Source organism: Phyllostomus hastatus, unplaced genomic scaffold (assembly GCF_019186645.2).
Source record: "Phyllostomus hastatus isolate PE091 unplaced genomic scaffold, TTU_PhHast_1.1 phas_contig_58, whole genome shotgun sequence".
In the NCBI taxonomy this organism is placed as follows: Eukaryota; Metazoa; Chordata; class Mammalia; order Chiroptera; family Phyllostomidae; genus Phyllostomus; species Phyllostomus hastatus.
Window position 1 is genome coordinate 9,572,744 of NW_025333916.1, and position 10,193 is coordinate 9,582,936.

The 10,193-nt window shown below is 37.4% G+C and overlaps 1 pseudogene; it reads left to right on the forward strand.

The window, feature by feature from the left end:
• The first annotated feature begins 9,556 nt into the window (after nucleotides 1-9,556).
• Nucleotides 9,557-9,944, forward strand: LOC123824829 (annotated as a pseudogene).
• The last annotated feature ends 249 nt before the right edge of the window (nucleotides 9,945-10,193 follow it).

The window sequence follows — 10,193 nt, forward strand, 5'->3', positions numbered from 1 at the left end:
ACAGGATAGGGAGAAATGTGGTTGGCAGAGGTTGTCACTGAGTCTTGTATAAACTTGTAAGAGAGAGTAAGGAAAATGAATTTTAATTTAATGGATTAGGAAGTCATTGGAAGATTTCTGCTCAAATAATATTTCTGCTGCTGTGTGGAAAACGGGTGATAGGGGAGTAGGAGTAGAAGCCAGGAGATGAGTCGGAAGGCTCTTATATAGGTTTCTCCTGCTATATGAAAGAAGAGTGTTCCTATGAAATCTTTCATTAGCTGAAATGACATAAAGTGAAAAAGAAATTACCACTAATTTATGTGCACAAAATTTTGAGCATTCGAAGAACCTCCAAATGACCTACTAAATCATATCAAATGTGCTTAATCATGTCCAGTTTTATGCTAAATGAAACACCCTTTTGAGCTCCCTTAGGCTTTTCCAGTACATTAGTATACATCTTGCTAACAGATGCACAAAATAAATCGAGATAAAGCACAGATGCTCACAGACACAGTTTAAAGCTGTGGTGTCTTGACACTGAGATGCTGAGCGTAGTTCTCTGGAAAGGAGTTTGGTGGGGTCGCTCTCAGGTGCTGGGGAGTGTGGGTTGCCTCTCCCCTGAGAGCTGTTTTCACCTCTTTCATAAAAGCAAAAAATCTTTGGATGCATTTTGGTTAGTGAAATTAGGTACTAGTGTGGGTCCTTGTAAAAGTGGCATAAAGCAAGCTTTCAAAAAGCAGGGGGAAACTATATTCCCATACACTGCTGCTGAGAGATGACAGTAGATTTGACATTGGTTCTCAAACTGAAGTGTTTGTCTGGAATCATCTGGAGGGCTTGTTGAAACACAGATTGATGGCACCTCCTCCCCACCCCTCTATCGAGTGTCCAATATGGTACATGTGGGATGGGTCCTGACCTGTCTAACAAATGTCCCAGTGATACTGATGCTGACTCTGAAAAGGACAAAGACATTAATCATGCAGACAGAAGGGGAAAGATTCAGAATGTATTTTAAAGTCGGAATGATAGAATTTGCTGATGAATTGAACATAGGGAGGGGAAAAAGAGAAGAATCAACATGTAGGGGAATTTGGAGAAAGTATGGGAGGATTTATTGTTGAGATGAGGAGGTCTCAGGAAAAAGCAGTTTTTGGTAGGATAGGAGTAAGGGAAGAATCAAGATTCAATTAAATTAAAGAAAAAATTATGAGGACATTACATTTTATACATTTACACTGGATTGTATTAAGTATAATTTTCTATGATTGATTATGGTTATCTAAATCCTTTTACTGGGGCAGGGGACAAGGATGGTGGTGTTGGTGCAGGGAACATAGCTAGCTTGGCCAGGTCCCACCTAAGTACTGAGGGCCAAAATGGGGGCTGGAGCTAAAGAGGGTACAGTGAGGCTGTTGAGAGCCAGGGGTGTGATTCAAGTCAGGTGAAGTGACTGAACCAAAATGACCTCAGAAATAAGTATGGAGGATTCTATATCACAAGATTGGCTGGTGTTTTTGTCTAGGACAAATAGGCTGCAAAGTGCTTTGATAAATGAGGGGAATTTACAGGATGAGTGGCAAGAGAGGAACCCCTTTATTAATAAATATAAAATAAATATACATGATAATAATGACAACTAACCCTCAATGAATGCATAATATATGACAGGCATTGCTACATGCATTACACAGATTATCTAATTTAATGCTCTGCACAAAGAAGACCGCTTGCTTCCTCTACTCTTACAGCATTTCTGATACCAAATGTACAGGTTTCTCCACACCAAGAAGTTCTTCATTTCTTGGAGGACACCAACTGAGTGTCCTCATAGTTGGTGTCCTCCTAGTTTAAGGGCTCAATCCACAGGAGTGTCCCCACATCAGACACCAATAGCAAGTGCCAGGTGATTATATGAATTGTAGTTCTGACTGACCTGCTATAATTTGGGGGTTCCCACAACATCCTGGAATTTCTCTGAACTCCTTTGATATGCTTTTATGGAGACTGTATTATGTAGGTATGACTAATTAAATCATTGGCCATTATTGACTACCTAAACTTTAATCCTTTTCTCCTCCACCCCAATGTTGGGGGGTGGGCTGAAAGTTCCAACCCTCTAATCAAATTGTTGGTTCCCCTAGCAATAAGCCCTCCCATACTTAGGGGCTTTCCAACAGTTTATGTTACCTCGTGAACATAAACTTGGGTGTAGTCAGAAGAAGCTTGTTATGAATATCAAAAGACACTCCTTTTACCTTTATCACTCTTGAGCTATTTCAGGGGCCAGGGTAAAAAACCAAGTATTGTAACAAAAGATGCTCTTTTTACTTTATTCATTAGGAAATTGCAAGGGTTTTAAGGAGACTTTGAAGCAGATCAAAATATATATTGCTTATTATGTCACAATTTCACACCCTCTGAGAACAGGTATCATTATTTCCTAGTTTTTATAGATGATGAAACTGAGTTTGAGGATAACTTGAAGTCACAGAGCTATAAATGATTGAGCTGGAATTCATACTTGGGTGCTGTTGGATTTCAATATAAAAATGTATTGATCAAATATATTGAAAGTTTTAATCTGTATAAGTTTAAAACAAACATTTTATTGGGGTGATTAAATATCTTTTGGTCCCTAGTTTATAAAATGTTTAATGTCAGGCTTTAGTCAGGGAGATACTTCCTTCCACTCCCTTCTGGCATTACTTCTATTGAAAAATCTAGGTCTAGTTATATCATTTCAGTTGATAGCTCTACTTCCAGGAATGTAATTCATTATAAGCTTGAGGACTGTTTGCATGATCTGTGCCTGAAAACAGTAACTTTAGCGCAAAATTAGCCAGAGTTTTTATCCCTATGGTTTTTTTGGTGTGTTAATAGATTATATATATGAAAGTATTAAATTCCCTTGAGAAGACTTTTTTTTTATTTTGATTCCCAGGAAAGGGAAAATCTTCACATTCTGAGATGCCAGGCTATTTACTCTACTTCCCCTCTTTTTCTCTTTTCCTTCCCTTTCATTTCCTCTTCTCTTTCTCACATCCTCACCTTCCAATACAGGAAGAGCAAAAAGATAGCTCTAGTATGTGACCCCTTACAGATAGGTGTGCCTTTATCTTCTGCACTTGCTCCAAATGTCTCCCTCTGCTTGTGACACATCACTCTCCTGAAACTTGGCTGCTCGCAGATCCCTGATTGTCTCTTACACAGATAAGCAGGAGACTTTGATGGGCTTGCCAAGGGAACTAGAGAGATAGAATGATATTTTCTTAACACATTATATTTCTTTTTTTCTTTATTATTGTTTGATTACAGATGTTACAATTTTTTTTTTCCTGTTGCTCTCCCCCATTCCCCTCTCTGGTCCCACAGTCATGCCTACCCTGTTATCTATGCTCATGGGTCTTTACACATGGTCCTTGACTAGATCCTTCCCCTTCTTCCCCCTGTTATCCCCCTCTCCCTCCTCTCTGGTATCTGTCCACTTGTTCCTTATTTCCATGACTCTGATTCTATTTTGCTCATTTGTTTGTTTTATTTACTAGGTTCCATTGATAGGTGAGATCATGTATTTGTCTTTCACCTCCTGGCTTATTTCACTTAGGATAATACTCTCCAGTTCCATCCCTGTTATCGCGAATGGTAGGAGATCCATCTTTCTTTCTGCTGTGTAGTTTTCCATTATGTATAGGCACCACAGCTTTTTGATCCACTCATTTACTGATGGGCACTTAGGCTATTTCTAGCACTTGGTTATTGTAAATAATGCTGATATGAACATTGGGGTGCATAGGCTCTTTTGAACTGGTGTTTCAAGATTCTTAGGATATAATCCCAGCAGTGGAATTGTTGGGTCAAAAGGCAGTTCCATTTTTAATTTTTTGAGGAAATTCCATACAGTGGCTGCACTAGTCTGCATTCCCATCAACAAAGTATTAGGGTTTTCTTATCTCCAAAATCTTGCCAGCACTTGTTCATTGATTTGTTTACAATGACCATTCTGACCAGTGTAAAGTGGCATCTCAATGTGGTTTTAATTTGCAGCTCTCTGATGGCTAGCAATGCTGAACATTCTTTCGTATTTCTCTAGGTCCTCTGTATGTCCTCCTTGGAGAATTGTCTATTCAAGTCCTTTGCTCATTTTTAATTGGATTATTTATCTTCCTGGTATTGAGTTGTATGAGTTATTTGTATATTTTGGAGATCAAACCCTTGTTCAAGGTATCATGGACAAAAATGTTTTCTCATATGGTTGGTTCTCTTTTCATTTTGCTGATGTTTTCTTTAGCAGTTCAGAAGGTTTTTGCTTTGGTATAGTCCCATTTCTTTATTCTTTTCTTTATATCCTTTTCCCTAGGAGATAGATCAGTGAAAATGTTGCTGGGTGGGATGTCTGAAATATTTCTGCCTATGTTTTTGTAGGACTTTTATGGTGTCATGACTTATATTTAAAGTCTTTTATCCATCTTGAGTTTATTTTGGTGTATGGTGTAAGTTGGTGGTCTAGATTTATTTTTTTTTTTTGCATGTACCTGTCCCGATTTCCCATTACCGTTTATTGAAGAGGGTATTTTTACTCCATTTTATGCTCCTGTCCCCTTTGTTGAATATTAATTGACCATGGAGACTTAGGTTTATATTTTGGTTCTCTATTATATCTCATTGATCTATGTGTCTTTTCTTAGGCTGGGACCAGACTGTTTGATTACCATGCCTTGTAATATAGTTTGATATCAGGTATTGTGATCCCTCCTACTTTGTTCTTCTTTCTCAAAATTGCTGTGGCTATTTGGGGTCATTTATGGTTCCATATAAATTTTTGAAATGTTTGTTTTATATCTGTGAAATATGTCATTGGTATTTTAAAAGGGATTGTGTTGAATTTATAGATTCCTTTGAGTAGTATAGGCATACTAATGATGTTAATTCTTCTAATCCATGCACTGGTGTATGCTTTTATTTATTTGTGTCTTCCTTAATTTCTTTCTTCAATGTTCTGTAGTTTTCTGAGGACAGGTCTTTTACCTCCGTGGTTAAGCTTATTCTTAAGTACTTTATTTTTCTTGTTGCTATAGCAAATGGGATATTCCCCCTGATTCCCCCTGGTTTCTGATATTTCATTGTTGATGTACAAAAATGCCTTAGATTTCTAGATATTGACTTTGTATCCCACTGTTTTGCCAAATTAACTTATTAGGTCAAGTAGTTTTTTGGTGGAGTCTTCAGGGTTTTCTCTATATCACAGGTGGCAAGCACAAGGCCTGCAGGCCAAATCTGGCCCTCCACTTTATTTTATCTGGTCTGGCACTTTGTTTCTACCTGGTGACAGTGCTGAGCTCCTTGCCCCTAGTTAAGGAGTAGTTACATTTATACAGTCCTAAAATTATATTCAGCCCTTTGAAGGTAACTGTGAGGCTGATGTGGCCCCCAGTGAAAATGAGTTTGACACCCCTGCTATATACACTATCATGTCATCTACAACAATGACAGTTTTACTTCCTCCTTTCCAATTTGGATGCCTTATTTCTTTTTCTTGTCTGATCACTGTGGCTAGAACTTCCAATACTATGTTGAGTAGAAGCGGTGAAAGTGGACATGCTTGTCTGGTTTCTGATCTTAGGGGGAAAGCCTGTTGAGTATGATGTTGGCTGTAGGTTTCTCATATATGACCTTTATTAAGGTATATTCCCTCTACCACCACTTTGCTGAGTGTTTTTGTGATAAATGGGTGCCATACTTTATCAAATGCTTTTTCAGCCTTTATTGATATGATTGTGTGATTTTTGTCTTTCTTTTTATTTATGTGGTGTATTACATTTATAGATTTTCTAATATTGTACCATCCTTGCATTCCTGAAATGAATCTCACTTGATCATGGTGTATAATTTTTAAAAATATATTGTTGAATCTGTTTTGGCCAATATTTTGTCGAGGATTTTAGCATCTATGTTCATTAGTGATATAGGCCTGTAGTTTTCTTTCTTTGTTGTTTCTTTACCTGGTTTTGGACTTAGGATAATACCAGTCTCATAAAAAGAGTTTGGGAGTTTTCCCTCTTCTTGAATTTTTTGGAATAGTTTAAGAAGGACAGGAGTTAGCTCTCCTGTAAATGTTTGATAAAATTCACCTGTGAAGCTGTCCAGTCCAGAACTTTGCATGCTGGGAGTTTTTTTATTACTGTTTCAACTTCACTAGTTGTTATCAGTCTATTTAGGCTTTCTGCTTCTTCTTGATTCAGTTTTTGAAGACTATATGTTCCTAGAAATTTGTCCATTTCACTTCATGGGATTTTTTTTTCTGCCCAGTGAAGATTTCCAGGTCTATTCACTAGCTATTTTCCCCAAGTCTTCCAGTGAGTTATTCACTTGAAAATTTGAGAAACTGAGCAAGGGAATACTGATGAACCCATTAATTGAATACAGACTCTTTGAGGTCAGGGAGATAACTTTTATTAAAGAAATAGATTATTTTATAGTACTATATTATGCTAGTCATTTAGTAAATATTAAGTTTTTTTAAATTTCATAGAAACCTCTTTGAAGACTGTGCAGTGAAGACTGCAGATTTATAATATGTTTTATCTCCTATTGGCTGGCCTTCTTTTTTTTCTGTAGAAAGGACTTTCAAAAAACCTTATGTTTATAATTTTTAAAATTCTTTCAAAAATCAGACTTTAATGTATAAATTTTGTGCTTTGAAACAGCTTATGGAAAGGTAAACATAAAGTAAAGCATGTTTTGATTGGATATTAATTTGAATTAAGTGGAAAACAAAAACCTGAGCTCATTGAATAAATAAACAGAAAACTGATATGATTGGGGGTTGAAGAAGTGCTTGGGAGAAGTTCTCATTTCTAAACATTGCTGTAACAGAACAGATAGGTTCCCAATATGTTGCCATTAGCTATGAGCAGTCCCTAATTTAAATGTAATTTCCTGAGAGTAGTATCAAGTTGTTATTAACAATTGATGTTGGAAATAGTATTTGATATCTAACCAATTAAGAATAAGTAATGCAAATGGGGTTCCCGGTAAGTGGAGCAGAAATGGAGTTAAAGATTTTCACGGAGCTAGCTTTTTATGGAGATGGACTGAAAGGAGAGAAAAAGAAAAAAGAAAAACTGCCCCAGTGGGGCATACTGGTTCTCCCATTCTGAAGGAGACTCCCTTGCCCTCCTTACATGGAGGTTGTGGGGATTTTAACTATACTGTTTGACCCAGCCTTTCTTCTCTGGCTAAAACAGTTTATCTTGGTTGAGGAGCTGGAAAGGGAGTGGTGTCTCTGAAACTGGGCAGCTGTTCCATAGAGGATCCAATGACCTAGGGCATGGCCTAAGACCACAAGATGAGTTGGACTAATTAGACTGTCCCTCTTGGTTATTTGAAATAAATTAATAGAAAGAAGTACAAGCTGAAAGGGTGCTGTGGTATGAAGTTGGCACCATGGCAGGCCATAAGGCTACCAAAATTTCTAGGAAGCTTACATTTTGAATAAGCAGAGTCAGGCAATAATTAAGACCACCTAGCCTAGGGGAGGCTGATGCTGAGAGTAACTAGTTATTTAATCCTATGGATAAGCTCACAATAAACTTCTCTTTTTTAAAGATGGCCTATATGGGCCTCTGTTGCAGTCAAAGGAGCCCAGCTAAAATATTGCCTGGTTACCAGCATCAAAATGAAAAGGGAACAAACAGTAAGGGAACAAACTGTATTTGTTAATGATACATTGGACAAATGTTTAATCTCCAAAATAGTTAAAGTACCCATAGGACTCAACAAGAGGAAGACAAACAATCCAATTAAAAAATGGGCAAAGGACCTAAATGGACACTTCTCTAAGGAGGACATACAGAAGGCCCATAAACATAGATACTCAACATCACTAGCCATCAGAGACATGCAAATTAAAAACACAATGAGATACCACCTCACACTGGTCAGAATGGCCATCATTAATAAATCAACAAACACAAGTGCTGGTGAAGATATGGAAAAAAAAGAACCCTACTGCACTGTTGATGGGAATGCAGACTGGTGCAGCCACTATGGAACACAGTACCAAGTTTTCTCAAAAAATTAAAAACGGAACTGCCTTTTGACCTAGCAATTCCACTGCTGGTAATTACCCTAAGGATCCTGAAATACCAGTTTGAAATAACTCATGCACCCCTGTGTTCACAGCAGTGCTATTTATAATAACTTAGATTTGGAAATAGCCTAAGGGCCCATCAGTAAATGAATGGATCAAAAAACTGTGGTGCATTTACACAATGGAATACAATGCAGCAGAAAAAAGAAAGAATTTCTGCCTTTTGCAGCAGTGTGGATGGAACTGGAAACTATTATTAAGTGAAATAAAACAGTTGGTGAAAGACAAATATGATCTCACTCATAAGGGAAATCTAATGAACAAAATTAACTAATGAGCAAAATAGAACCATAAGCATGGAATCAGACTGACAGCTATAAGAGAGGTGGAAAAGGGGAAAAATGGGACAACTATAATGGCACAAATAAGAAAACATTAAAAAAATAAATTTACCTGATGTAGGACAAAAATAAATAAAATAAAGTAAAATAAAATAAAATCCTGCCTGGTTAACTTTTGTTTAGGTTGATATTGACAGCAAATACTGAAGTATGTGACAATTATGCCACTAAACTTCTAGAATTTAGAAATATTTAGATATAAGAGGCAGACAGTGCTATTTAAGAAGAGTGCATTAAATCTGACATGCTCAATGACCATCTAATTTGAAAACCTCTCAGCCCATTTCAATTTTCAGTGCACTTCCTTCTATGATCTAAGTTTGCATAAACAGAGGTTCTGAGACTATGCATAAGTTATAAAAAAGAGTGACTACTTTTTACTTAGAGCAGTGATTTTCAACCCTTTTCAGCTCATGGTACACAAACAAAGGGGGACTCAACAGCCCCCTTCATTTAAATAAATAAGAATTTATTTATAAAACCATGTATATTTATTCTTACATGTTTAAACTTCATTCACCTTCACTGTAGTCTCCATTTGATGCAATACCTATCGAGACATTTTTTGCACTGCTTAAAACACTTTTTGAACTCCTCGATTTTGATTGCCTTTTATTGCTTCTGCTGTTTTTTGTTTCATCTCTCCCACAACAGCAAAACGTTCCCCTTTGAAGATTTTTTTCATCTAGGGAAATACAAAAAAGACTCTGGGGCTGAGATCAGGTGAATAGGGAGGGTGAGGCACTGGAGTCGTGCTGTTTCTGGTCAAAAACTGCTGCACACTCAGCGTAGTGTGGTCAGGTGTGCTAATAAATCACCCATTATGAAATGGGCAAGCATGTTGAAAGAGTCTTAAAAACGTTTCGCTAAAGCTAAATGCAGCCTCTTACACAATGCCAGCTGGTACATTGATACAGATGAGTTCCTAGAACACGCACCTACCAGGGGAAGCCTGTAGTACAAGGGGCCCACCCTCCAGAAGATAATTCCGGTTGTTTTGGGGTCCCCCATCTTAAACTAATTACTAGAATCCTGCAGCAGCTTTTGTTCCTTAGCTGTTTGAAGATCAGCCACCGTCATGAACAACACTGTGACTATCCAGACCAGGAAGTTCATGACCAAAAGAATACTTCAGTGGAAACAAATGGTCATTGACACTCTTCACCCTGGAAAGGCAACATTACCCAGGACAGAAATTCAGGCAAAACTAGCCAAGTTGTGTAGCACTACCAGATGTCATCTGTGTGTTTGGATTCAGAACCCATTTTGCTGGCAATAAGATAACTGGCTTTGGCATGACTTATGATTCTTTGCATTATGGAAAGAAAAATGAACACAAACATAGGCTTGCATGACATGGCCTATATGAGAGGAAGACCTCAAGAAAACAGAGAAAGGAACAGGAGGACATGATGAAGACAGTCAGGGAGACTGCAAAGGCCAGTGTTGGAGCTGGTGAAAAGTGAGCTGCAGATTAAACAACAATGGAGTAAAGGTTCTTCAGTGACTTTATTTGTGGTGATTATCCAGATTTTTTTTTCATGAGATTAATAAACTAAAAACTTTTATGTGTAAAAAAAAAGTCCTGCAGTGCACCAAAAAATATCTTTAGCCCATTTGACAAACAGATATAATTTTGATATGTTCACACTGTGTGGCTATTGTTGCTTTGGCAATTGTCATTTTTTTTATTTGACAGTCTAAAGGAAAAGAGG